Source organism: Trachypithecus francoisi, unplaced genomic scaffold (assembly GCF_009764315.1).
Source record: "Trachypithecus francoisi isolate TF-2019V2 unplaced genomic scaffold, Tfra_2.0 Lachesis_group11, whole genome shotgun sequence".
In the NCBI taxonomy this organism is placed as follows: Eukaryota; Metazoa; Chordata; class Mammalia; order Primates; family Cercopithecidae; genus Trachypithecus; species Trachypithecus francoisi.
The window spans coordinates 109,100,522-109,124,273 of NW_022681456.1; the positions used below are offsets into that span (position 1 = coordinate 109,100,522).

The 23,752-nt window shown below is 39.6% G+C and overlaps 1 protein-coding gene across 2 annotated transcripts in view; it reads left to right on the forward strand.

Moving 5' to 3' along the window:
• Positions 1-23,752, forward strand: part of ST8SIA1 (ST8 alpha-N-acetyl-neuraminide alpha-2,8-sialyltransferase 1) — a 139,648-nt gene that overhangs the window by 58,844 nt on the left and 57,052 nt on the right. The window lies entirely within an intron of this gene.

Sequence of the window (23,752 nt, forward strand, 5' to 3'; positions counted from 1 at the left end):
CTACAGGCGTGCACCACCATGCCAGGCTAATTTTTGTATTTCTGGTAGAGATGAGGTTTCACCATGTTGGCCAGGCTGGTCTCAAACTCCTAACCTCAAGTGATTCGTCCCCCTTGGCCTCTCAAATTGCTGGGATTACAGGCGTGAGCCACCGTGCCTGGCCCCCAGCCCCTCATTACATTTTACTTTTACTAAGTGACTTGCATTTCCCAGAACAATTCGTGTTTTTCATTTTGTCTTCACATTTGTACATGTTGTTCCTCCTGCCCAAAATGCCCTTCCTATCCTTATCCGATGAATTCTTGTTTAGTTTTCAAGATCCAGCCAAAGCATCATTTCTGCAAACCTTCCCAGTTTCCTCTCCCAAGTCTCAACCACCCAGCAATGTTGATTAAAAATCTATTTTCTGCCCCCCAAATTTGTATATATCTCTCTTAACATAATTGAATAACAGTTATTGTATAACAATTCAATGATTGTTATTGCATAACAATTACTGGCTCATATGCTCTCTGCTGACCACACTGTGAGCCCTGTGAAGTCAGCACATAGTCAGGGTCTGGCACATAACATAGCAGGTGGTAAATTAAAATGTACTGAATGAATGATGAAATGGATGGCTGCTTTTTCCAAAGCCTTTGCACCCACATGGCATCAAGTTACGTCAACCTAGGTCAGTCTAGGCAACAGTGATGGAAGAAGGAAAGTTCCTGGATGTTCACGATAGAGCGTGGCGTGTGTGTTGGTGTGTGGACAGTCACCCTCTACGTGTGTAGGACTTCATCCTAATCCTGAAATAACAAGATTGTACAATTTAAAAGTCAAGCCACAATATTGGTTCTGGGCATGTAGTTATTTCGTTTTTGTTTCTTTGGCTATTCTTATTCTCTTTTAAGACATACATTATTGTTAAGAAATTGTTATTGGATGGAGCTGAAAGACATTTTGATACTTGTGAAGATAATTTTTTTTTTCTCCCATCCACCTCTTACTTTCTCCCATTGTCTTTACCATCTTATTTCAAATGAGAATGGCCTCTTGCATAGAATTCTACAAAAGTTATCTTTGGGATTTTTGTATCTAATCTGGCCTCTTCTCCTGTCCATTACCACACTGTAGCCTGAGTTAGCTTTTTTTTTTTTTTTTTTCTTTTTTTTTTTTTTATTATACTTTAAGTTCTAGGGTACATGTGCATAACGTTTATATCATGTATAACTCCCCAATGCAATCCCTCCCTCCTCCCCCCTCCCCATGATAGGCCCCAGTGTGTGATGTTCCCCTTCCCGAGTCCAAGTGATCTCATTGTTCAGTTCCCACCTATGAGTGAGAACATGCGGTGTTTGGTTTTCTCTTCTTGTGATAGTTTGCTAAGAATGATGGTTTCCAGCTGCATCCATGTCCCTACAAAGGACGCAAACTCATCCTTTTTGATGGCTGCATAGTATTCCATGGTGTATATGTGCCACATTTTCTTAATCCAGTCTGTCACAGATGGACATTGGGTTGATTCCAAGTCTTTGCTATTGTGAATAGTGCCGCAATAAACATACGTGTGCATGTGTCTTTGTAGTAGAGTAATTTATAATCCTTTGGGTATATACCCAGTAGTGGGATGGCTGGGTCATATGGTACATCTAGTTCTAGATCCTTGAGGAATCGCCATACTGTTTTCCATAATGGTTGAACTAGTTTACAATCCCACCAACAGTGTAAAAGTGTTCCTATTTCTCCACATCCTCTCCAACATCTATTGTTTCCTGACTTCTTAATGATTGCCATTCTAACTGGTGTGAGATGGTATCTCATTGTGGTTTTGATTTGCATTTCTCTGATGGCGAGTGATGACGAGCATTTTTTCATGTGTCTGTTGGCTGTATGGATGTCTTCTTTTGAGAAATGTCTGTTCATATCCTTTGCCCACTTTTTGATGGGGTTGTTTGTTTTTTTTCTTGTATATTTGTTTGAGTTCTTTGTAGATTCTGGATATTAGCCCTTTGTCAGATGAGTAGGTTGCAAAAATTTTCTCCCATTCTGTAGGTTGCCTGTTCACTCTGATGGTAGTTTCTTTTGCTGTGCAAAAGCTCTTTAGTTTAATGAGATCCCATTTGTCAATTTTTGCTTTTGCTGCCGTTGCTTTTGGTGTTTTAGACATGAAGTCCTTGCCCATGCCTATGTCCTGAATGGTACTACCTAGATTTTCTTCTAGGGTTTTTATGGTATTAGGTCTAACATTTAAGTCTCTAATCCATCTTGAATTAATTTTCGTATAAGGGGTAAGGAAAGGATCCAGTTTCAGCTTTCTACTTGTGGCTAGCCAATTTTCCCAGCACCATTTATTAAATAGGGAATCCTTTCCCCATTTCTTGTTTTTGTCAGGTTTGTCAAAGATCAGATGGCTGTAGATGTGTGGTATTATTTCTGAGGACTCTGTTCTGTTCCACTGGTCTATTTCTCTGTTGTGGTACCAGTACCATGCTGTTTTGGTTACTGTAGCCTTGTAGTATAGTTTGAAGTCAGGTACCGTGACGCCTCCAGCTTTGTCCTTTTGACCTAGGATTGTCTTGGCAATGCGGGCTCTTTTTTGGTTCCATATGAACTTTAAAGCACAGTGCAATCAAACTAGAACTCAGGACTAAGAAACTCAATCAAAACCGCTCAACTACATGGAAACTGAATAACCTGCTCCTGAATGACTACTGGGTACATAACGAAATGAAAGCAGAAATAAAGATGTTCTTTGAAACCAATGAGAACAAAGATACAACATACCAGAATCTCTGGGACACATTTAAAGCAGTGTGTAGAGGGAAATTTATAGCACTAAATGCCCACAAGAGAAAGCAGGAAAGATCTAAAATTGACACTTTAACATCACAATTAAAAGAACTAGAGAGGCAAGAGCAAACACATTCAAAAGCTAGCAGAAGGCAAGAAATAACTAAGATCAGAGCAGAACTGAAGGAGATAGAGTCACAAAAAACCCTCCAAAAATCAATGAATCCAGGAGTTGTTTTTTGAAAAGATCAACAAAATTGACAGACCGCTAGCAAGACTAATAAAGAAGAAAAGAGAGAGGAATCAAATAGACGCAATAAAAAATGATAAGGGGATATCACCACCGACCCCACAGAAATACAAACAACCATCAGAGAATACTATAAATGCCTCTACGCAAATCGACTAGAAAATCTAGAAGAAATGGATAATTTCCTGGACACTTACACTCTCCCAAGACTGAACCAGGAAGAAGTTGAATCCCTGAATAGACCAATAACAGGCTCTGAAATTGAGGCAACAATTAATAGCCTACCCACGAAAAAAAGTCCAGGACCAGATGGATTCACAGCTGAATTCTACCAGAGGTACAAGGAGGAGCTGGTACCATTCCTTCTGAAACTATTCCAATCAATAGAAAAAGAGGGAATCCTCCCTAACTCATTTTATGAGGCCAACATCATCCTGATACCAAAGCCTGGCAGAGACACAACAAAAAAAGAGAATTTTAGACCAATATCCCTGATGAACATCGATGCAAAAATTCTCAATAAAATACTGGCAAACTGGATTCAGCAGCACATCAAAAAGCTTATCCACCATGATCAAGTGGGCTTCATCCCTGGGATGCAAGGCTGGTTCAACATTCGCAAATCAATAAACGTAATCCAGCATATAAACAGAACCAAAGACAAGAACCACATGATTATCTCAATAGATGCAGAAAAGGCTTTTGACAAAATTCAACAGCCCTTTATGCTAAAAACGCTCAATAAATTCGGTATTGATGGAACGTACCTCAAAATAATAAGAGCTATTTACGACAAACCCACAGCTAATATCATACTGAATGGGCAAAAACTGGAAAAATTCCCTTTGAAAACTGGCACAAGACAGGGATGCCCTCTCTCACCACTCCTATTCAACATAGTGTTGGAAGTTCTGGCTAGGGCAATCAGGCAAGAGAAAGAAATCAAGGGTATCCAGTTAGGAAAAGAAGAAGTCAAATGTCCCTGTTTGCAGATGACATGATTGTATATTTAGAAAAACCCATCGTCTCAGCCCAAAATCTCCTTAAGCTGATAAGCAACTTCAGCAAAGTCTCAGGATACAAAATTAATGTGCAAAAATCACAAGCATTCTTATACACCAGTAACAGACAAGCAGAGAGCCAAGTCAGGAATGAACTTCCATTCACAATTGCTTCAAAGAGAATAAAATACCTAGGAATCCAGCTTACAAGGGATGTAAAGGACCTCTTCAAGGAGAACTACAAACCACTGCTCAGTGAAATCAAAGAGGACACAAACAAATGGAAGAACATACCATGCTCATGGATAGGAAGAATCAGTATCGTGAAAATGGCCATACTGCCCAAGGTGATTTACAGATTCAATGCCATCCCCATCAAGCTACCAATGAGTTTCTTCACAGAATGAGTTAGCTTTTTAAAATGCAAATCAGATCATGCCATCATTTTGCTTAAAACCCTTGATTGTCTTCCCATTGATTTTTTAGGATAAAGGTAAACTCCTTAAGGCTTGATCTCTGCCTGTGACTCCAGCATCAATTTCCACAATGTTCCCTCTCATCCTCATACCTTGCTTTACTGGCCTTCTTTCATATCCTCACAAACACTGTGCTCTCTTCTTCTGTAGGGGTTTTCAACACACTATCCATTTTCCTGGAAGACTGTGGCCTCCTCTTACCTAATTAACTTACATTGATCCCTTACATCTTGTTTGAGAACCATTTCCTAGGGAGGAGGGGGCTGGTTCCCAGAGCACCTGGTACCTTTCATTTGCAGCTTCATATTCAATTGTATAAGTATTGGATTCAAGTTGCCTTCTCTCACCAGCTGGGAACCTCTCCACAGATAGTGTTTAATTCTGGACCATAGGGAGTTATGCGTCTCAGTTTGTAGCATAGTGCTTGGGACATGGTAGAGAGTCAATAAATTTTAGTGGAATGAATGAATGAATGAAGTCAGCTGCTTGGTTTTGGTGGATACAATCACCAAGTATATCCTGGTGTACCTAGAGCCTATGTTTTGGTATAAATATAAAGAGACTTGGAGTTCATTAATAGAGAGTGGAGGGGGAAATCCTCACATTGGAAGCAGTCAGCATAATGATGAGGGATTTTTTGCTTGTTAGGTCAACTAGGTCTGGGTTCTTGTCTCAGGACCAGGAAGAAGTAGGCACGCAGACACTTGAAGAGTGAGCAAGGTGAGGAGTTTCACTGAATGATGAAACAGCTTTTAGCAGGGGTTATCCCTCTACTCAAAGGCAGTAAAGTTCTCAATATGGCTGAGTCTGGGGCTCTTTGTGGGCTCAGAAGAGGTAGTTTGTATTGATTGATTTGTGAGTATGCAAAAAGGTCAGAGCAAAGATGCCACTCAAAGGTGGACACGGCAGCATAGAAAGCCAATTAGGAAAAGGCAGGTATATGAAAAATAGGTGAAGGGTGGGGATCAATCAGAGGCAAATGTGCCAAACGGGCAGGCGGGGTCTCAATCCAGTCCGAAGATTTAACTTGAGGCTTGGCTTTCAGGCTTTAAACTGTCTGCAACTTGGAAGTGGGGTTTCGCCAGGACCTGCCCCTATCTATCTAGACATTTGTCGGCCTCCTGTCACTATCAGTAAGAAACTCAGAATAACTGTCCCAGACTGAAGCCTTTAGGGCTAACTGTGAAGAGAGTCAAACAGCGTGACTGCGAGCCCTTTTGTTACCATGTCACCCTTGTGCCATTAGATAATACAAGTCTTAGGTGTTGCAATGACATCAATCTTAAAGGACACCATAATAGAGAAATTGCTGTTCTTTTTGAAGATGTGAAAATCACAGTCAGAGATGTCAGCTCAGCCAGTCTCTGCCTTCTCCCCAACCAGAACTAAATGGCAGAGTGCAGTGACAGAGCAAAAAGCTGAACTGGCTCCAAGGTCTCTTCCCTGCCAGGAGCTGGCATCTCCAGACTCTCGGCTCCTGTGTTGGGGCCTTGGTGCTCTTCAGTCTTTCAGCCATCAAATATTCTTGTACCAATTTTCCCACAAAGCGAATGAGTGGGATTTGTGTTTTAAAACCACAGCTATTATAATACCTGTATCTTTGAAACTGACAGACTGTCTCCCTGTTGGTTTTCAATTTTTCTTGGCCCAGCTGCTGGAGGAAAACACTTTTTAGTCTTTGTAGCACTGTGGAGCCAATATGTTTAGGAAACAAGCCAGTCCATATAGCTCCCAAACAACCTCTTGCCAGAGACAGTAATAATTTTTTAATCCCTTGAACTCTAAACAAGAAAATGATTTCATCCAGATTATGAACACTAAACCTTGGTTGGTGTGGGCAGTTTGAACAATCATCCTTTGAGTTGAAAACTTTTTGACTGTCCTTGGAATTAGTAAAGGACATACATTAAGTAATCCCCTAGGACTTCTCTTTCAGCTTGTAATCACATTTCAAGGAAATGGCCCTGTAAAACAAGTAGCAAAGTGCTCTCTGCAATATTCGAAAGTGAGACCATAACAGGTCAAAAATTAAAAAGTAAATTATAGTCATTCACTTAAAACATTCACTTAAGGCATTTTGTGATTTCATTGCTGACCTTTTATTGCATCATGAACAAATAGGGGCAAGAAAGGACTTAGAAGATAAAGATTTGGGCTTAGGAAAATAAGCATTCAGTGGTAAGGATTTATAAGATGTAAGATAGATGAAGTAAGGTCCAGGAAACCTTTGGGGGAAAAGGCAAAGTGTTATCATATGAATAAAAATAATGGTAATAAAATGTCATAGATTATGTCATCTCTTTAAAAAGAGAATACCTGAAGGAAATATAAATTTCATATTTTAGGTTATGTCATACCATGGGGATCTTGATATATAGAAATTTCCTTTCGCTTTTGCAGATGATTGAGAGATCTAAGAACCATGGAGAGATGCAGAGAACAAGGGGACGGGAAGGGCTGGTGTAGGGCACAGAACATCAGAATAATTACGTGGAGCAAGGAAGCCACAGAGCAATGTAATGATTGGCGCTCTCATATTTTACAGCTGTTAATAGCTCATATTGACTGAATGATTTCTAAGTTCCAGACCTGGCACTTTTTATAATTATCATTTTATTTAATTCTTTCAATAAAGAGGTAATGTCTTACGTTTCCCTTCACCCCATTTTATAGATGAGGAAGCTGAGGCTGAGAAAGGTTCAGTACCCATCACAAAGTACATTGGAAGTGGCAGAAGCCTCTGATGCTGTAATTGTGTAAATAACCATTTTATTCTCCATGACCTGGACACTTAGAAGATGACTGAGGAATGATTTAGATATGTCATGTATATTCATATAGAGTTTATATATGCTGTTGTTCCATCTGTCTGTGAAGTTTTCCTCAATTAAGTTGTGCTTGAGAAGCATTGAGGATTACATTGGCCAACCCCGAACTTTGTATTGCCAGTGCTTCCTGTGGGCTTGGCATTCTGTTTAGTACACTTATAAGAAAGTCATTCCAGCCTTGAAAATCATCCTGTTAATGCAGATGTTTTCTTACTGAGTCAGTGAATGGATATGTGAGCCAAAAGTTTCATCAAAGCCACTGCTGATGAAACAACCAAAGCTTCATTTTCTTGAGGCTCCTATTGGAAAGAAAAAGGAAATCTATGTGCCTGTGGGAACTGTAGACATAAACTACCTACCTCATGTAAAAGGCTGTCACGATTGCAAGTGACATGGTAGATGCAAGCATGGCCAAGTACATAGGGAAAAAAAGGCATACTTTGATGAACTTTCAGTATATTTCCTTTTACTAATTATGAATCTGTGACCACCTGTACAAATAAAGCAATTAATGTCAACTGTTTACGACTCCTACAAAAATTCTTCTTTTAAAATTTCAATTTTCTTTTTGTTCCTATTTTTAAAATTTGTGTACATTTAGGGGTACAAGTATGATTTTGTTTCATGGATATATTGCGTAGCGGTGAAGTCAGGGCTTTTAGTGTATCCATCACCAGAATCACATACAGGGTCCTCATTAAATAATTTCTCATTATCCAGCCCCCTCTCACCCCTTTACCTTTCTGAGGCTCCATTATCTGTCATTCCACACTCTAGGTCCACGTAAAAGTTGCTTATTTGAAATAGATTATATCTATTTAGAGGAAAAAATTATATTGAACATATTTTTGTTTTAATTCAGTATTTTAATTTTAAATTGGAAATAATAAATAAGTTAACTTAAACAAATTAACTCAATTCCCCAAAATGTGACACCTTAAGGAAAGTGCATAGGAAACATTAATGAAACTCAAATGTATTAGAGAAAACCTACCAAAGAGTAGGTTGGTTATAGTTTCACAATTTGATTCAATTTTGTGGATACACTCTACAACTATAGTTTGTTGAAGACTAACTATGTGCTAGTCTCTTTGCTAAATGTTTTGCATGCATTATCTGATAATCCCAACATATGATGCTGATATTATTGTCTCCATTTTACATGCAGAAATTGAGGCTGAGCCAAAAGTGTCCTGCCTGGGATTTCCCAGCTAGACACTGGTTCCATGCTGTGATTTCAAGTCAAGATTCAAACTGAGGCCTGATGAAGCTAAGCTAACATCTGCAAATTTAGCTCTTTAAACTGCATCGCATTTCCTTTCAAGTTAAGTAATATGCTACAAAATGATTACAACCTAATGAAGTCTCTCTCCTGATATGTCTGAAATACCTATAATAGTGTATAAGGAGATTCCCATTTTGTTTTTCTTATGGAAACAGATGGACACTTACTCAGTTGCTAATTTCTGTAATGCAGTCCAAATTGTTTAAACCTAGCAATTCCATATTTAAGCATTTATCTTAAAGAATTAACTGTATAACTGCTCCAGGCTGTACATATCAGATAAGTAACAGCAGGAGGACTTCTATGTGGAATGGGTTAGTGATGGTGAACATGTTAAAAGGGGGTTCTGTCTCTTCAAGACTCCTTTTATGTGAGGTGTTTTACATACAATTAAGCAAACTTTATTGTCAATATAAAAGAAGAGAATACAGTGGGCTGATACTCCCCTTTCTCAGCTAGCTTCTTAGCTCTGCCACAATTCAAAGATGTTTATAACAGTATTGTTTACTACAGTGAAAAATTGGGAAAGACCTAAAATATTCAACATTAAGGAATTGGTTAAAGTATGAACCACCTCTACAGTTAAATACCCTGTTGATATTAAAATCATGATGGAAAGTTATCCATAATATCTTGTTAAATTAGCATACACATTACAATAGTATTCATATGGGATCATCTGATCCCATTTTGGTTAGAAAATAAGCCATTGAGGATGGGAAGTCCAGGCTGGGCGCGGTGGCTCACACCTGTAATCCCAGCACTTTGGGAGACCGAGGCGGGCGGATCACAAGGTCAGGAGATCGAGACCATCCTGGCTAACATGGTGAAACCCCGTCTCTATAAAAATACAAAAAATTAGCCGGGCGTGGTGGCGGGCGCCTGTAGTCCCAGCTACTCAGGAGGCTGAGGCAGGAGAATGGCGTGAACCCTGGAAGTGGAGCTTGCAGTGAGCCAAGATCGCACCACTGCACTCCAGCCTGGGCGACAGAGCGAAACTCCGTCTAAAAAAAAAAAAAAAAAGGATGGGAAGTCCAAGCAACAGAGGGCTGAGAAATCACTGCAAGTAATATAAAAATATTACTTAATGTTATTTTGAAAAGAAGCAAGGGAGACTTTTAGAAACTTTTGGACTTCTCTTTGTCAGTTAGAATCTTGAATTTTTCAGTAACTGCCTTATTAAAAAAAAAAAAAAAATCCTGTATTTCATTTAAATCTGGCACAGAGAAAGGAGTCTTTCCCAATCTTTGGCTAAAATTCCCTAAAGCATGTATTTTCCTACTGTGTCTTTTGGAATAATTTAAGATACGCACTCTTCTCTAACTGCCTACTCTTGGAATAAATATATTTATTAAGTCTGCTAGGGCCCTGCCTGGGTCTAGAGTAGGATATGCAAATTGGCTACCAGTTAAGACAAATCTGGCCTTCAAATTTTGGCTTTATTTAAAAAAAAATCATTAGAACTATATGCCAACTTTTAAAAACTAGGAGCTTTTACATTAACACCTGGATTTTTAGTATCACTTGGAAAAAAATCAGAATATCTGGCAGTCCTGGCTCCCAAGCCCATGAGTAGGGCATGAGCAGCTCCTTATCCTGTTGCTTTGGTGATATGGTTTTGGGTTGGCTGCGTCCCCACCCAACTCCCATATTGAACTGTAGTTCCCATAATCCCCACACGTAAGGGAGGGAGCAGGTGGGATGTAATTTAATCATGGGGACGGTTACCCTCATGCTGTTCTCATCATAGTGAGTGAGTTCTCATGAGATTTGATGAGTTTATAACGGGCTTCCCCCCTCCCCTTGACTTCGCTCTGCACTTCTCTTTGCTGCTGCCACATGAGAAAGGATGTGTTTGCTTCCCCTTCTGCCATGATTGTTTTCTAAGGCCTCCCCCGCCATGCTGAACTGTTAGTCAATTAAACCTCTTTCTTTATAAATTACCCACTCTCAGGTATGTCTTTATTGGTAGTGTGAAAACAGACTAATACATTTGGCCCTGTGCCCTTTGTTTGCCACAGTCTCTAGCACTTCCTATTGCTTTCCTTCCACTCATTTATGTCACCTGCTTGAATTGTGTAGGCATTTCATTTTGCAACTCTGGTGTGCTAGACTTTAAAATAATCTAAAAATCTCATCTGTGTATCATTTAGCAATTTCCGTAAACTTTCTGTCAGTGGTCTGAAAAGGGGAACAAATTTACTCAATTTGCTTAGATTCTTGGCATTTCTCCAGAAAGTCTGGGGCTAGATTAAATCAATTAATCAATGAAAACATCTGTATACTTATGTGGTAGGCTCTGGAGACACTAAGAGTTACAAAGATGTGGTTTATATCCTTGAGGGGCTTATTCTCTGTTGTGGAAGATGGGTGTACACAACGGAAGCTAGTCAAGTGTTACCCAGTGCCAAGGGCCTAGAATGTCTGCTTAGTGAGACTGACGGTAAGTACAGTAGGTGTTTCTGTGGGAGTGGGCAGGATGTGCATGCCAATCCTAGAAGATGACATAGGTCAGGGAAGGTTCTAGAGAAGGAAGACCTCAGGTCATATCTGAGAGTTGGCAGATCCGGTGGGTCACAAACATCACTGTGCATGTGAATTGTATCGTGTAGGGGAACTTCAGATTCCTAAGCTCTACCCAGAGATCCTATTTCTAGAGGGCTGAAGTGGACCAAGAACATGCATCTATAATATGAATTCCATGTGACTCTGAAATATGCAAGTTACACTGCGAAAAAAGGGTGGAAGATAAACCAAGCAAGTCAGGAGAAATAAGGAAAGGTAGGAATGTGGGAAGGCAACTTAGAGGCTGCCCAACTCAGCTGATTGGATGCTTGTATGCACAGTCCTGCGAGATAATTAAGGGAGGAATACTGGGAAGAGAGGGATGCTCTGGAAATCACTTCTTTTCCTTTTTACCAGTAAGAAAGGATGGCAGATACATTTTATTAAATTGGGGAAATAAAACATGAGCAGCAGCCAGTTATTCCCAAAAAGAATGTTCTCTGCTTGGTATATTTATCTTTTAATGGAATAAAATAGTTATATATGAGACAATCAATCATGGACATGCTTTTTTTTTAAAATGCAAATAATAGTTAATTAGCAGGCAATTGATCCAGGTCCTGCTAGTTCAGGTGTCTAATCAGTTAAACTGGATTAACAGTTTAGCAGTCGGCTGCATTACTGAGTAACTGCACACTATTTATAGTTGAAAACAACATGGATGCCCTAATTTATACCACCTTTTAGTGTAGCAAATACTGAACTGAGGCTCACAGTTGCTGACCCAGCATCTCATACAGTGACTGGTATATGGTTAGCTGGCACTCAATAAATACTTGCCAAAAGTTCTTAACTGAAACTTGTTTGGTATTTGTAGTTCTTCATTTCTGAAAAAATGGAGTTGGATTATAGTCATAGTTTTCTACACCATCAAATTCCTTGGGGTGTCTAAGTGTCACTTCCAGAAATAGAGAGACCAAGAAATTAGGGAAGGGTGCCCACTTTACGTCATCTTCTCTTTTGTGTATATGTGTGTGTGAGTGTGCGTGTATATATATATACACACACACATTTATATGTACTTTTGTGTGTGTGTGGGGGTGTGCGTATGTGTGCACACATTTTTTTCAAGAGACAGGGTCTGACTCTGTCACCCAGGCTGGAATGCAGTGGCACAATCATAGCTCACTGCAGCCTTCAACTCCCAAGTTCAGGAGATCCTCCCACCTCAGCCTCCCAAGTAGCTAGGACTACATGTCCATGCCACGATGCTGGGCTAATTTAAAAAAGTATATTTTTTAGTAGAGATAGAGTCTCACTATGTTGCCCAGGCTGGTCTCAAACTCCTGGCATCAAGCAATCCTCATGCCTCAGCCTTCTGAAGTTCTGGAATTACAGATGTGAGCCACCATGCCTAGCCTATATTTTGTTCTTTTTTTTTTTTTTTTTTTTTTTTGAGACGGAGTCTCGCTCTGTCGACCAGGCTGGAGTGCAGTGGCCAGATCTCAGCTCACTGCAAGCTCCGCCTCCCAGGTTCACGCCATTCTCCTGCCTCAGCCTCCCGAGTAGCTGAGACTACAGGCACCCGCCACCTCGCCCGGCTAGTTTTTTGTATTTTTTAGTAGAGACGGGGTTTCACCATGTTAGTCAGGATGGTCTCGATTTCCTGACCTCGTGATCCGCCCATCTCGGCCTCCCAAAGTGCTGGGATTATAGGCTTGAGCCACAGCACCCGGCCTTTTTTTTTTTTTTTTTTTTTTTTTTTAATAGGGGTTTTCTGGTATAACCTTGTCTGAAAAACAATAAAGGCTTCCATTTTGAAGCAAAGAAAATAACCGTAGCAACAGTAATATGTTTGGAAGTCTCTGAAGTATTGAATAAATGATTTGTTTCAATTCCATGTGTATTTGCCGGCCACTGTGCACAGCTTTGATACATAATCTCATGACTCACCGCACATAAATGAATTCCAGTGTGCCTCTTGTCTGCTTGAGTTTGTTTAGCATTCCTTGCACTTGTAGGGAATTTTATTGGACCTTATACCTGCAGTCCCTTCATAGGTCTTAAGGTTGAAAAATAATTTGGAAGGCAAGTAATAGAGTAGAGAAAGTAAGGAGAAGGGGTGAGGGCGAGCTATTGAAGCAGCTTTAACAGAGGTAGGGAGACAGGAAATTCAGGCTGTGTCTGAGGAAACACAGGTGTGTAAAATGGTGTGGAGGGAATACTGGGTGTATGCATAGATAACGAGGTGGTAGAAAAGAATGAACAGGAAGTTTAGGGTGTTGAGAGGTCCTGGGTGTGTGCTTCAATGAAGATCCCAAATGTTTTTGTCTGTGAGCATGGGAAAATATGGTACTTTTTTTTTTTTAATTAGAAAAGTGATTTGCACTAGCTTTTGTTTTAGAAGAATTAGGATATGAGAATGAGGGACTGATGATAGGCAAGAATTAGAGGCCGATTTATAGCATTAAGCCATTTTAAACAATAGTTACACTGAGGGTGGAAAGAGGAGAAGAACAGAAGAGCCTCTGCGGAGGGAGGTGTTAGGTAGATATTAAGAGAGAGGTGAGCAAAAATGGCTCTGAGATTTCTAGCCTGTGCTGCTGAGAAAATGTTGATCTCTTAAAGATAAAAATAACAATTATTGATCATTTACCTTGTGCCAGACACAAGTCATTTAATCCTCACAACAACTGTAAGAAGTCAGCACAATTGTTACAAGTGAGACAACGAAGGCACTAAGGTTAAATAACTTGCCAATGATCATAGAGGAACATTAAAGCCGGGGACTGGATGCAAGCAGGCAGGCTACAAGGTGATGTTCATCAACATGAAGATGTGCTTTCTGTATTTGGAGAAAATGAATCTTTCTTTGGTATTTCCAATGAGGGGATTGCAAATATGACGTCTAGCAATGGTATGAGGCTTAGTTCTTCCTGCTGCTGCTTCTTCCATTTTCTGCTCCACTACTAAGATGATTGGCACTACCTTTGAAATGTTGGGCACGCCCTTCGTTATTTCCTTCCCTTTCCATCATGAAAAGAAAACAGTTTTGAGAACTTTCAAAATGTGATCAACCTCTGCCCTAAAGTGTAGGCACAGTTTTTGTCACCTTATGGTTCCAGAAACAACATCAGTAAGAAATTTCAATTCATTGAGACTTGACTACGAAATGTTTAATAAATCTACTGCATGGGCACATGAACTGATGCCATATGAGTTGTATCCAGAATAACAGATCATATGTGAAACATACAAAACACTTTTTGGAATGCTTTCGTGTTATTTTTTTATAATGGATTGAGTAAGAAATTTTAATAGGCAAATAGCGTCCACTACATAAATATTCACATCATTCAATTTCCAAAGAAGCATCCCGTGTAGAGAGCATAATACTGAAGTTATCCTTTTAAAATCACAATTTTGGCCGGGCGCGGTGGCTCAAGCCTGTAATCCCAGCACTTTGGGAGGCCGAGACGGGCGAATCCCGAGGTCAGGAGATCGAGACCATCCTGGCTAACATGGTGAAACCCCGTCTCTACTAAAAAATACAAAAAACTAGCTGGGCGAGGTGGCGGGCGCCTGTAGTCCCAGCTACTCGGGAGGCTGAGGCAGGAGAATGGCGTGAACCCGGGAGGCGGAGCTTGCAGTGAGCTGAGATCCGGCCACTGCACCCCAGCCTGGGCGACAGAGCGAGACACCGTCTCAAAATAAATAAATAAATAAAATCACAATTTTATTAATAGAATGGGGAATACAAATCTTAGCAGCAGCTTTCTGGAAATTTGTTTTCATAGAAGAACTGTTAAAAGTCCTTGAGTGGTAGGCAACTGCAAATATTCTATAACTAGCATGTACAAATATATATCTTCAGGGAAAATTTTGTGTAATTTTTTAAAGGGTTTAACAATTAAATATCTATAATGAGACGTATTTTTTTCTTTGAAATAAGTAAACTAATTGCCAGATATTTTCATCAGAAAATGCTTACGTATGCAAAGTAAGAAAACAGCTGAAATTTTAATTTGGACTTCCAAGGGGCTAGTTAAATGACTGAAAAAGCCAATATGTCTTCATTTACTTACTGGAAAGAACCAAAGCTGCTTTTGATTCGGCTGCATCTTGTTATTATTTTGTTTGTTTAGCTGGGCACCATGCTCGCTAGGAATTCGCTTGTGGGAAGTTGCCAGTCCTTAGTTGAGGTAATAAAGTGACTGGGGTACAGGAATAAAGAGATGTTCATATGAGGAGTATTGTTGGAGAGTTGGGGACTTGATTGGCGCACTGGTTAGAATGCAATTAGGTCCTGGAGCAGGGCAGTGCAATTAAATATGTTAAGGAGGGATAATTAGGTGGGAGGCCGAATGATGTAATTACATTCATAAGAGAGGGGCTATAATTAAATGTGAGGCAGGGGTGTGTATTTAGATGCCTAAGTTGAGGATATAATTAACATATGGGCAAGAAATTAAATTATGTGTATGGGTGAAGCATAATTATGTGTGGGAGTCCAGGAGGATACGTGGGTGAGGGTATATAGAAAGAAATGGGTCAGAGTGCAATTAGATATGTGAGTTGATGTTCTTATGGTCGAAAACTTGAGATTTTCATTAAGAAGGGCAAACATATGTTTTGACATCATGATTGATAGCAGGTGGCATGTAGTGACAGCCTTTCAGACTGCTCTGAAGGCTTGCAAAGCAAACTCTGTGCTTTTCCAATATGGTTTGAGACCTGCAGCTAACACTCGGTGCCACAATTCTAAATACTGAGTGGCTTTATAATTTTTCTAGCTTTAAAACACAATTACATGACAAGGAATACGTGCTCCCCCTTCCTGTCAAAGAGAAAAGAGTTTGACGGGGATTACTATGGCAAATAAACACACAAACAAGAACAACAAAACCCTCTTACCACCACCAACCAAAAAACCGATTTTTCTTTATATTGCCAAATGTGAAAGTAAGCATCCCTCTTTTAGCTAAAAAGGTATCACATAAACATAAATGTGTAACAAAATCAATAAAACTTAGTTATGGTAGCATCATTATTTTGAATTTCTGAAACAATATGTTTTCATAAATAATTTTAGCATCCTCCCAACATATAAAAGCAGCAAAGCAACAAATGTAAGCTGCAGATGAAAGAGGAACTAGGGAGTGGCAGAAGGGAGCCAGGGGAAGAATGATCACAGGAAATAGGTGAAAAATTACTCAGGGCATGTCAGAAACTTACATTGAAGCAGTAGAGTATGGTAAGAGTGATCATCATAATCTGATATATCCTATATTAAACTTACAACATGGAGACTCCTGTTGTCATCTTCAAAAGCTAGAGAACATTTCAAGTATTTGTTCGTTGCTTAGATAATTGTTGAAATTAAAGGTATTTAATTGGCCACTAGTCTGCTTAAACTGATTCAATCTAGCACTCAATTTTCATAAAACCCAGAGCCTCAGAGCCTCCTCATATCTGCTCAGGCCTTAGGTCAGTTCTGACAGAACGCCACTATTGGTAGAATCCTGGTGAGCTGGTTGCTTCAGGGATTCTGAAGTTTTTAGGTTCAAAAAGACTCCAAAAAGGATTCAAGAAATCTATATTTAAGGTTAGTTATTTTTTGTAATGTGGATGTAAGGGCATTGCAGCCTGCCCACAATCTCTTGTTCTGCCCTTTAGTGGTTTTACAGAACTTCTTTTTAATTCTTAGATTTTGATTTCACACCAATGCATGATGCTGATTTTTAAAATTACAGACATGCCTCAAAGGCAGCCTCTCACAAAAGCTATTGTTACTTAATTTGTAATCAGAAGTGCTCTCAGTAAAATGTTGTGCATTCCTGTGAAAATTACTGTTGCATCTCTGTCCACTAAGTGGTTTACATTTTCTTTTTCTCCATGCACTTGCTACTTTTTGCCCTGCCTCCCAGACCAGCTCAGACTCTGCAACAATTAATGATTTATGGTGGTTAACTCATGTGCTTCTAGAGGTCACACAATTATCTTTCAAGGCATCTAGTTATGTCTGTGGGTTGGAAGATGAGTAGGTGTAAAGTCTCCTGGTGCCAGTGGTCGAGGTCAGTGCTGGCTCTGCTGTTTGGGGTTGGGGGTGGAGTCCCAGCTCGCCAGCTCTTTGTTGCTTTGTGTGGATTGCACAAGGAGAGGAGGAAGAGGTGGGATTTGGGCTCTGGAAATGACTCTGGTAAATGATGCTTTGTTTACTTAATTATAAAAACCATTCTGAGATGCTCCAGTACTATTTACACAAGGCACAAAAATCCGGGTTTAAATTCTTCAGATTTGAATCGCATTTTTCCAGAAGTCATATTGTCAGCCAGGAATATGTTTGCAGCTGGCACTTAACAAGCTTTTTCACTCTCATGCATACTACAAAACACCAAAGATCCTAATTTTTGTCTGTCTTTCTTTTCACCTTCCTAATATTATCTAATAGACCAGAAATCTCAACTACTTTCATATGCCTAAAGCTGTGGATCTCAGCTTAAATGTTAATTCCTCAGAGAAATTTTTCCTAACCTTATAGCACTCTGCACTTTGCTGTCATGTTTGTTAAATTCTATTTTTCTATTTAACGTGTAAGCTGCATGAGCGGGGTGTGTGTCTGTTTTGTTCACCATCACATTTTCAGCATCCATAACAGCTCCTGGCCCATACTAGGTGCTCAATGAAAAGTTGATGAATGAACAGGGAAGTTAGGTATTAGGGCTATTTGAGAAGAGGCACGAGTGATGCAGACTGTGGAAAATGAGGATAAGGGATATCTCAGAAGCAACGCACTGAATGGTCTTACTGATGGGTTCATATTTAGAGTGATGGGGCTCGCACTTGTTCTTCAAATTTGGAGATTTATTTATATATTCTTTACAACATAAGGAAATGCCATTTTAGGTCCAGAAACTGCTGAGAATGGATTAGATGCTCCAGGAAAATTTTGTGATTAAATAACTAATTATTGAACAATTTGTTGATCATCTCATCTGTACTTAGCCCAGATATGATGTGTTGAAAAAAAGATATGATACCTGCAATGATTTCTACAAACATATATATCATTAAAACTCATGACTTGATAGAAATTGTATTAATAAATACACCCTTGGCTGGGCACGGTAGCTCACGCCTGTAATCTCAGCACTTTGGGAGGCTGAGGCAGGCAGATCACCTGAGGTCTGGCCAACATGGTGAAACCCCGTCTTTACTAAAAATACAAAAATAAAGACCCCAGTGTGGTGGTGTACACCTGCAATCCCAGCTACTAAGGAGGCTGAGGCAGGAGAATTGCTTGAACCCAGGAGGCCGAGGTTGCCATGAGCCAAGATTACACCACTGCACTCCAGCCTGGGTGACAGAAGAGACTCTGTCTTGAAACAAATAAACAAACAAACAATCAAATACATCCTCAAAGGACCAATGACCAAAAAGATTGATTTGTTCGAAATCTATATAAATTAGCTTGGGTAACGTGGTGAAACCTTGTGTCTACCAAAAAAACACCAAAAAACAAAAAATAAAAATTAGCCAGGCATGGTGGTATGCGTCTATAGTCCCAGCTATTCTGGTGGCTGAGGCAGGAGGATCGTTTGAGCCCAGGAGGTTGAAGCTACTGTGAGCCGTGATTGGACCACTGCACTCCAGCCTTGGGGATAGAGTGAAACCCTGTCTTAAAACAAACAACAAGCAAACAAACAAACAAAAAACACAACAACTATATAAAATTGAAAATAAATTTGAAATTGAAAATATCTCACACAAATATAGACTAAATATTATAGTGCTCTAGCAAAATACTAACTTTTCCCTAAGGAATGCAATTTTGTTAGTACATAATAATGAATTAATATAATATATTTATATGGGACTTCAAAGGTTCCTGATAATGGTCAATGCTTCACCTTATTTTAAGTCTCATAATAGTCCTGGAAGATGAAACAGATGGTTTTTTATCATGCCTTGTTTCCAGTGAGGCACTGAGGGGTTGAGGGGCCTGACAAATCTGAATCTCAGTCCAGATTATTAATATAATATGGTCACTAATAAGATGGCCATTAACAGATGGAACAGTTACAGATAAAAAAAACTTTGGACAAAGATCCATAGGATGGTTAGTGGCTGAGAAAGAAAAGGAAATCTTTGAGGCTGGGCGCAGTGGCTCATGCCTTATCTCAATACTTTGAGAGGCTGAGACGGGCAGACTGCTTGAACCTGAGTTCAAGACCAGCCTGGGCAGCATGGCGAAATCTTGTCTCTACAAAAAAAATACAAAAAATAGCCATGTGTGGTGGCACGCACCTTTAGTTCCAGCTACTTGGGAGGCTGAGGCAGGAGGATTACTTGGGCCTGGGAGATCAAGTCTGCAGTGAGCAGTGATGGCACCATTGTATTCCAGCATGGGTGACACAGAACTAGATCCTGTCTCAAAAAAAAAAAAAAAAGAAGAAGAAAAAAGAAAGAAAAGAAAAAAGAAAAAAACTCTTCAGCTCATTACTATAGTTAATCTGTCTAATTTATCCTTGCATTTAGAATAGAATTTTTAAAGTTAGCAAGAGTGTTATAGTATATTATATTCTCAGATCCAGTAGATTATTTTCTTGCATAGGTACAAGGAGACACATTTGAAAAGACAGCATGTAATGCCTTAATAAAAATACTCTCTGTTAAAATAATAATATTCGTGTGGCAATGGATGACCAAACTTCTTTCTATATAAGTAGACTCAAAAAGGAAAACGTCTTGTTCATACATCATTCTGGAAAACATGGACCATTGCCAAGCTGAGAAATTGAGGAGGTATTCTGTGAGTGTTAATGAGAGTATTATCTCAATTACTTTAAAAAAATCCATAGTATTTTCTCAGTTAAGTTTTTTGTCTGTAAATGGGCTTTGGTGTGCTATTATTATCCATTGATGTATTATAAGTGCCCAGAGAGTGCACTCAGGCACTCAAGAAATATTTATTGAAATGAAATGAAATTGCTTGTCAATAAAAAGTCAAAATGGCTTTGTTTTTAAACCCCTGGACTTTTGTTTGAGGGCTTTAGGGGGATGGTATTTTACTAATGCATGGATATAATAGCTAAGTTTTCTGTTAATAAAATTATTACTAATTTTTAAGGTAGTGTGATAAATTACTACTTTACCATGTTCTACACAAACCATGAAATCTAGGCACTTCATGGCTTGAACAAGCCAGGGAGACTGCTAGAAGGAGGAAAGAAATGAAAAACGGAAGAAAGATGAGTGGACTTCCATGCCAGTGGCTTGGTTAGATGCTTGACATCCACAAACTCATATAATTTCATGAAAATCTGTGTGAGGTTAGACCCCTTCCAGGACAGGAAGCAGAATATAGAGGGGTTTGACAGCCTATCTTCCAATTCCATAGTTCCACAGTATGGAAGTTAGGAGGTAATGTTTATATCTAGGACTATGTTGCTGCTTTCAAGATCCATTTGTTTTGGGGCCAGATTCCTGACAGAAAACCTGAAATTCCTGGTCTAATAGGTTTAAGCAAGAACCACTCTTTAACAACAATTGAAGGGATTTTTAGTTGGCTTTTATAAAGCAAACTAAATATTAGTTGAGGATGAGTGAACCCAGATTTTTCAAATAAGCTATATGAAAATAAATATGCAAATGTACATGTTATAGCTTACTCAGATCAGGTTTTTGTTCTTATCGCCGAACTAAATCTACCTTTTTCAAGGTCACCAGTGACCTTCCTGTTGCTAAGTCCAGTGGCAATTTTCAGCTCTTGTCTTACTTAATCTATCAGTAGCATTTGATGTATTTTTTTTTTCCTTTCTTCTTGAGACACTATTTTTTTTTTAACTTGGACAATTCTTAGACCTCTTCTCTTTTCCATGTGCACTCATTCACCATCCAGTCTCCTGACTTTAAATACCCATGCTGATCACTCTCTATTTTCTACCTCCAGGAAAGACCAACTCCCTGACTGCATAGTCATATATTCACTTCCCTACTTGACATTGCCACCTGGGTATCTAAAGGACATCATGCACTTGACATATTTAAGATTGAACTCCAAATCGTTCCCCAGAAAGTTGCTTCTCCTGTAATCTTCCATATGTCGGTAAATTGAAAGTCTATCTTTACAGTTGTTCAAGCCAGAACTCTTGACATCATCCTTGATTTCTCTCTTTTTCTCTTGCCCTGTTTCCATTGTATCAGCAAATCCAGTTAGCTCTGTCTCCAGAATATGTCCAGAACCTGGCTACTTCTCACTATTCCTAGTGATGGTGATAGGGTAGTGTGAGAAGCAGCCAGATTCTGGACATATTCTGGTGCAACAGTTACCAAAATCTCTTACAAAAGACTCCTATCTGGTCTCTCTCTTTCTGCCCATGACATTCTACAGCCTGTTTGCATAGCAGTATAGTGATTGCTCCAAAATATGTCATAATGTCACTCCTTTGCACACCCAATGTTTACTTGATTCTCATCTTAGAATAAAAACCTATGTCTTTACAATACCCTACAAGGCCCTTCAGAATGTATTCTCCAATCTCTCTACTAGTCTACTCTCCAATATCCTTCCTACTTCTCCCTCCCTCACTTCTTCATCTCCAGACACAACAGATTCTTTGCTCCCCCTTTCCCATCCCAGGAATGTTTTCTCCTTAGGGTTTCTGCCCCAGGGGTTCCCACAGAGATCTGTGAGGCTCACTACCTCATCTCCTACAAGAATTTGCTCACTGATCACCCTATTAAAATTGTAGTTCCTGGGGCCAGGTATGGGGACTCACTCCTGTAATCCCAGCACTTTGGGAGGAAGAGGTGAGCCAATCACCTGAGGTCAGGAATTTGAGATCAGCCTAGCCAACCTGGTGAAACCCCATTTCTACTAAAAAAAAATAAAAGATACAAAAATTAGCTGGGCATGGTGACGTGTGTCTGTAATCCTAGCTACTCAAGAGGCTGAGGCAGGAGAATCACTTGAACCCCGGAGGTATGGGTTGCAATGAGCCGAGATTATGCCACTGTACTCCAGCCTGGGTGACAGAGCAAGACTCTGTCTCAAAAGAAAATAATAATAATAATAATTGCAGTTGCTCTCCGAAAGCATCTCCTAATCCATTCATTGCAATGCTTTCTTCCTTTCCAAAGCTTATGTCACCATCTGACCCACTGTTCATTTTACTCATTTATCTTTACTTATCATCTGTTTTCCATAGTAGGATATAACCTCTGTGGGAACAGGAATTTTTACTTATGTCCCTGTCACCCATGGCAGTGCCTGATGCATAGTAGGCACTTTGTAAATACCTGTGGAATAAACAAACAGCTACTTTGAATATAACTATTTAAATCTTCATCTAACAAATTATAGCTCTAACTGATGTTTTTCTAGTGTTGATTCCAGGCCCTCCTCTATTTCTTGCCCGTCCCTCCTCTCTGGATCTGCTCTGATGTTTGTTGCGCTGGTCTCTGGTGTAATAACGCAGGAAATTCTTAACTCTGCTGGCAAATGCTTAGACATTACACTTTAAGTACTGTATTTTTATCAACAATATTTCCATAGCTCTGGCTGTTCCTTTGACAACTAGAAATCAGAGGATCAAAATCCTCTTCTTGTGCTGCATTAAGTTGCCACCTCAGCTACCAATGAATACAGAAACACCTGGAATTTTATTTTTGGTTTAACTACTTCCTGCCTATATGAGGCCCTTACAGTGTATATTCATATACTTATGGAATTTGTTCTTTTGGACTAACCCATATTATTTGCCTGAGATTCATCTAGGGTGGTTATTTTTGATGCCAGCTGTGTATTTGTAAGGTCTTTCCCTAAAGAACTCCAGCTGCTCTGTGTCGTCTCAGCAAGCAGGAAATTCTGTACCTGGCAGTTCTTGCTGACCCAGCTAGAAGTGGCCGAATGATGCATTTCACTTTCAGGGGCTATTGCTGGGTTTTCATATTCATTCTATAAATAGCACTTCAGGGAACACTCAGATACTCTGAACATTTTCTTTGCAGTCCAGTTCAGTGTTGGCAGAAGGAAAGTCGCATGCTATCTGGTTCTGCACAAGCCACTTGCCCCTTAGTGGATCCTAAGTTCTAGACAGACCCACCCAGAGTGTTCATTAGCTCATAAACACAGCGTTACTCTCAACAAATACTTCTGTGCCATTGTTTGTGCTGCGTTCCGTGCCTGGAGGAATCCTATGTATTCTTTATTATTATTATTATTATTATACTTTAAGTTCTAGGGTACATGTGCACAACATGCAGGTTTGTTACATGTGTATACATGTGCCATGTTGGTGTGCTGCGGCCATTAACTCGTCGTTTACATTAGGTATATCTCCTGATGCTATTCCTCCCCTCTACCCCCTCCCCACAATAGGCCCCAGTATGTGATGTTCCCCTTCCTGTGTCCAGGTAAATCATGCTGCTATAAAGACACAGGCACACGTATGTTTATTGCAGCACTATTCACAAAAGCAAAGACTTGGAATCAACCCAAATGTCCATCAGTGACAGACTGGTTTAAGAAAATGTGGCACATATACACCATGGAATATTATGCAGCCATGAAAAAGGATGAGTTCGTTTCCTTTGTAGGGACATGGATGCAGCTGGAAACCATCATCCTA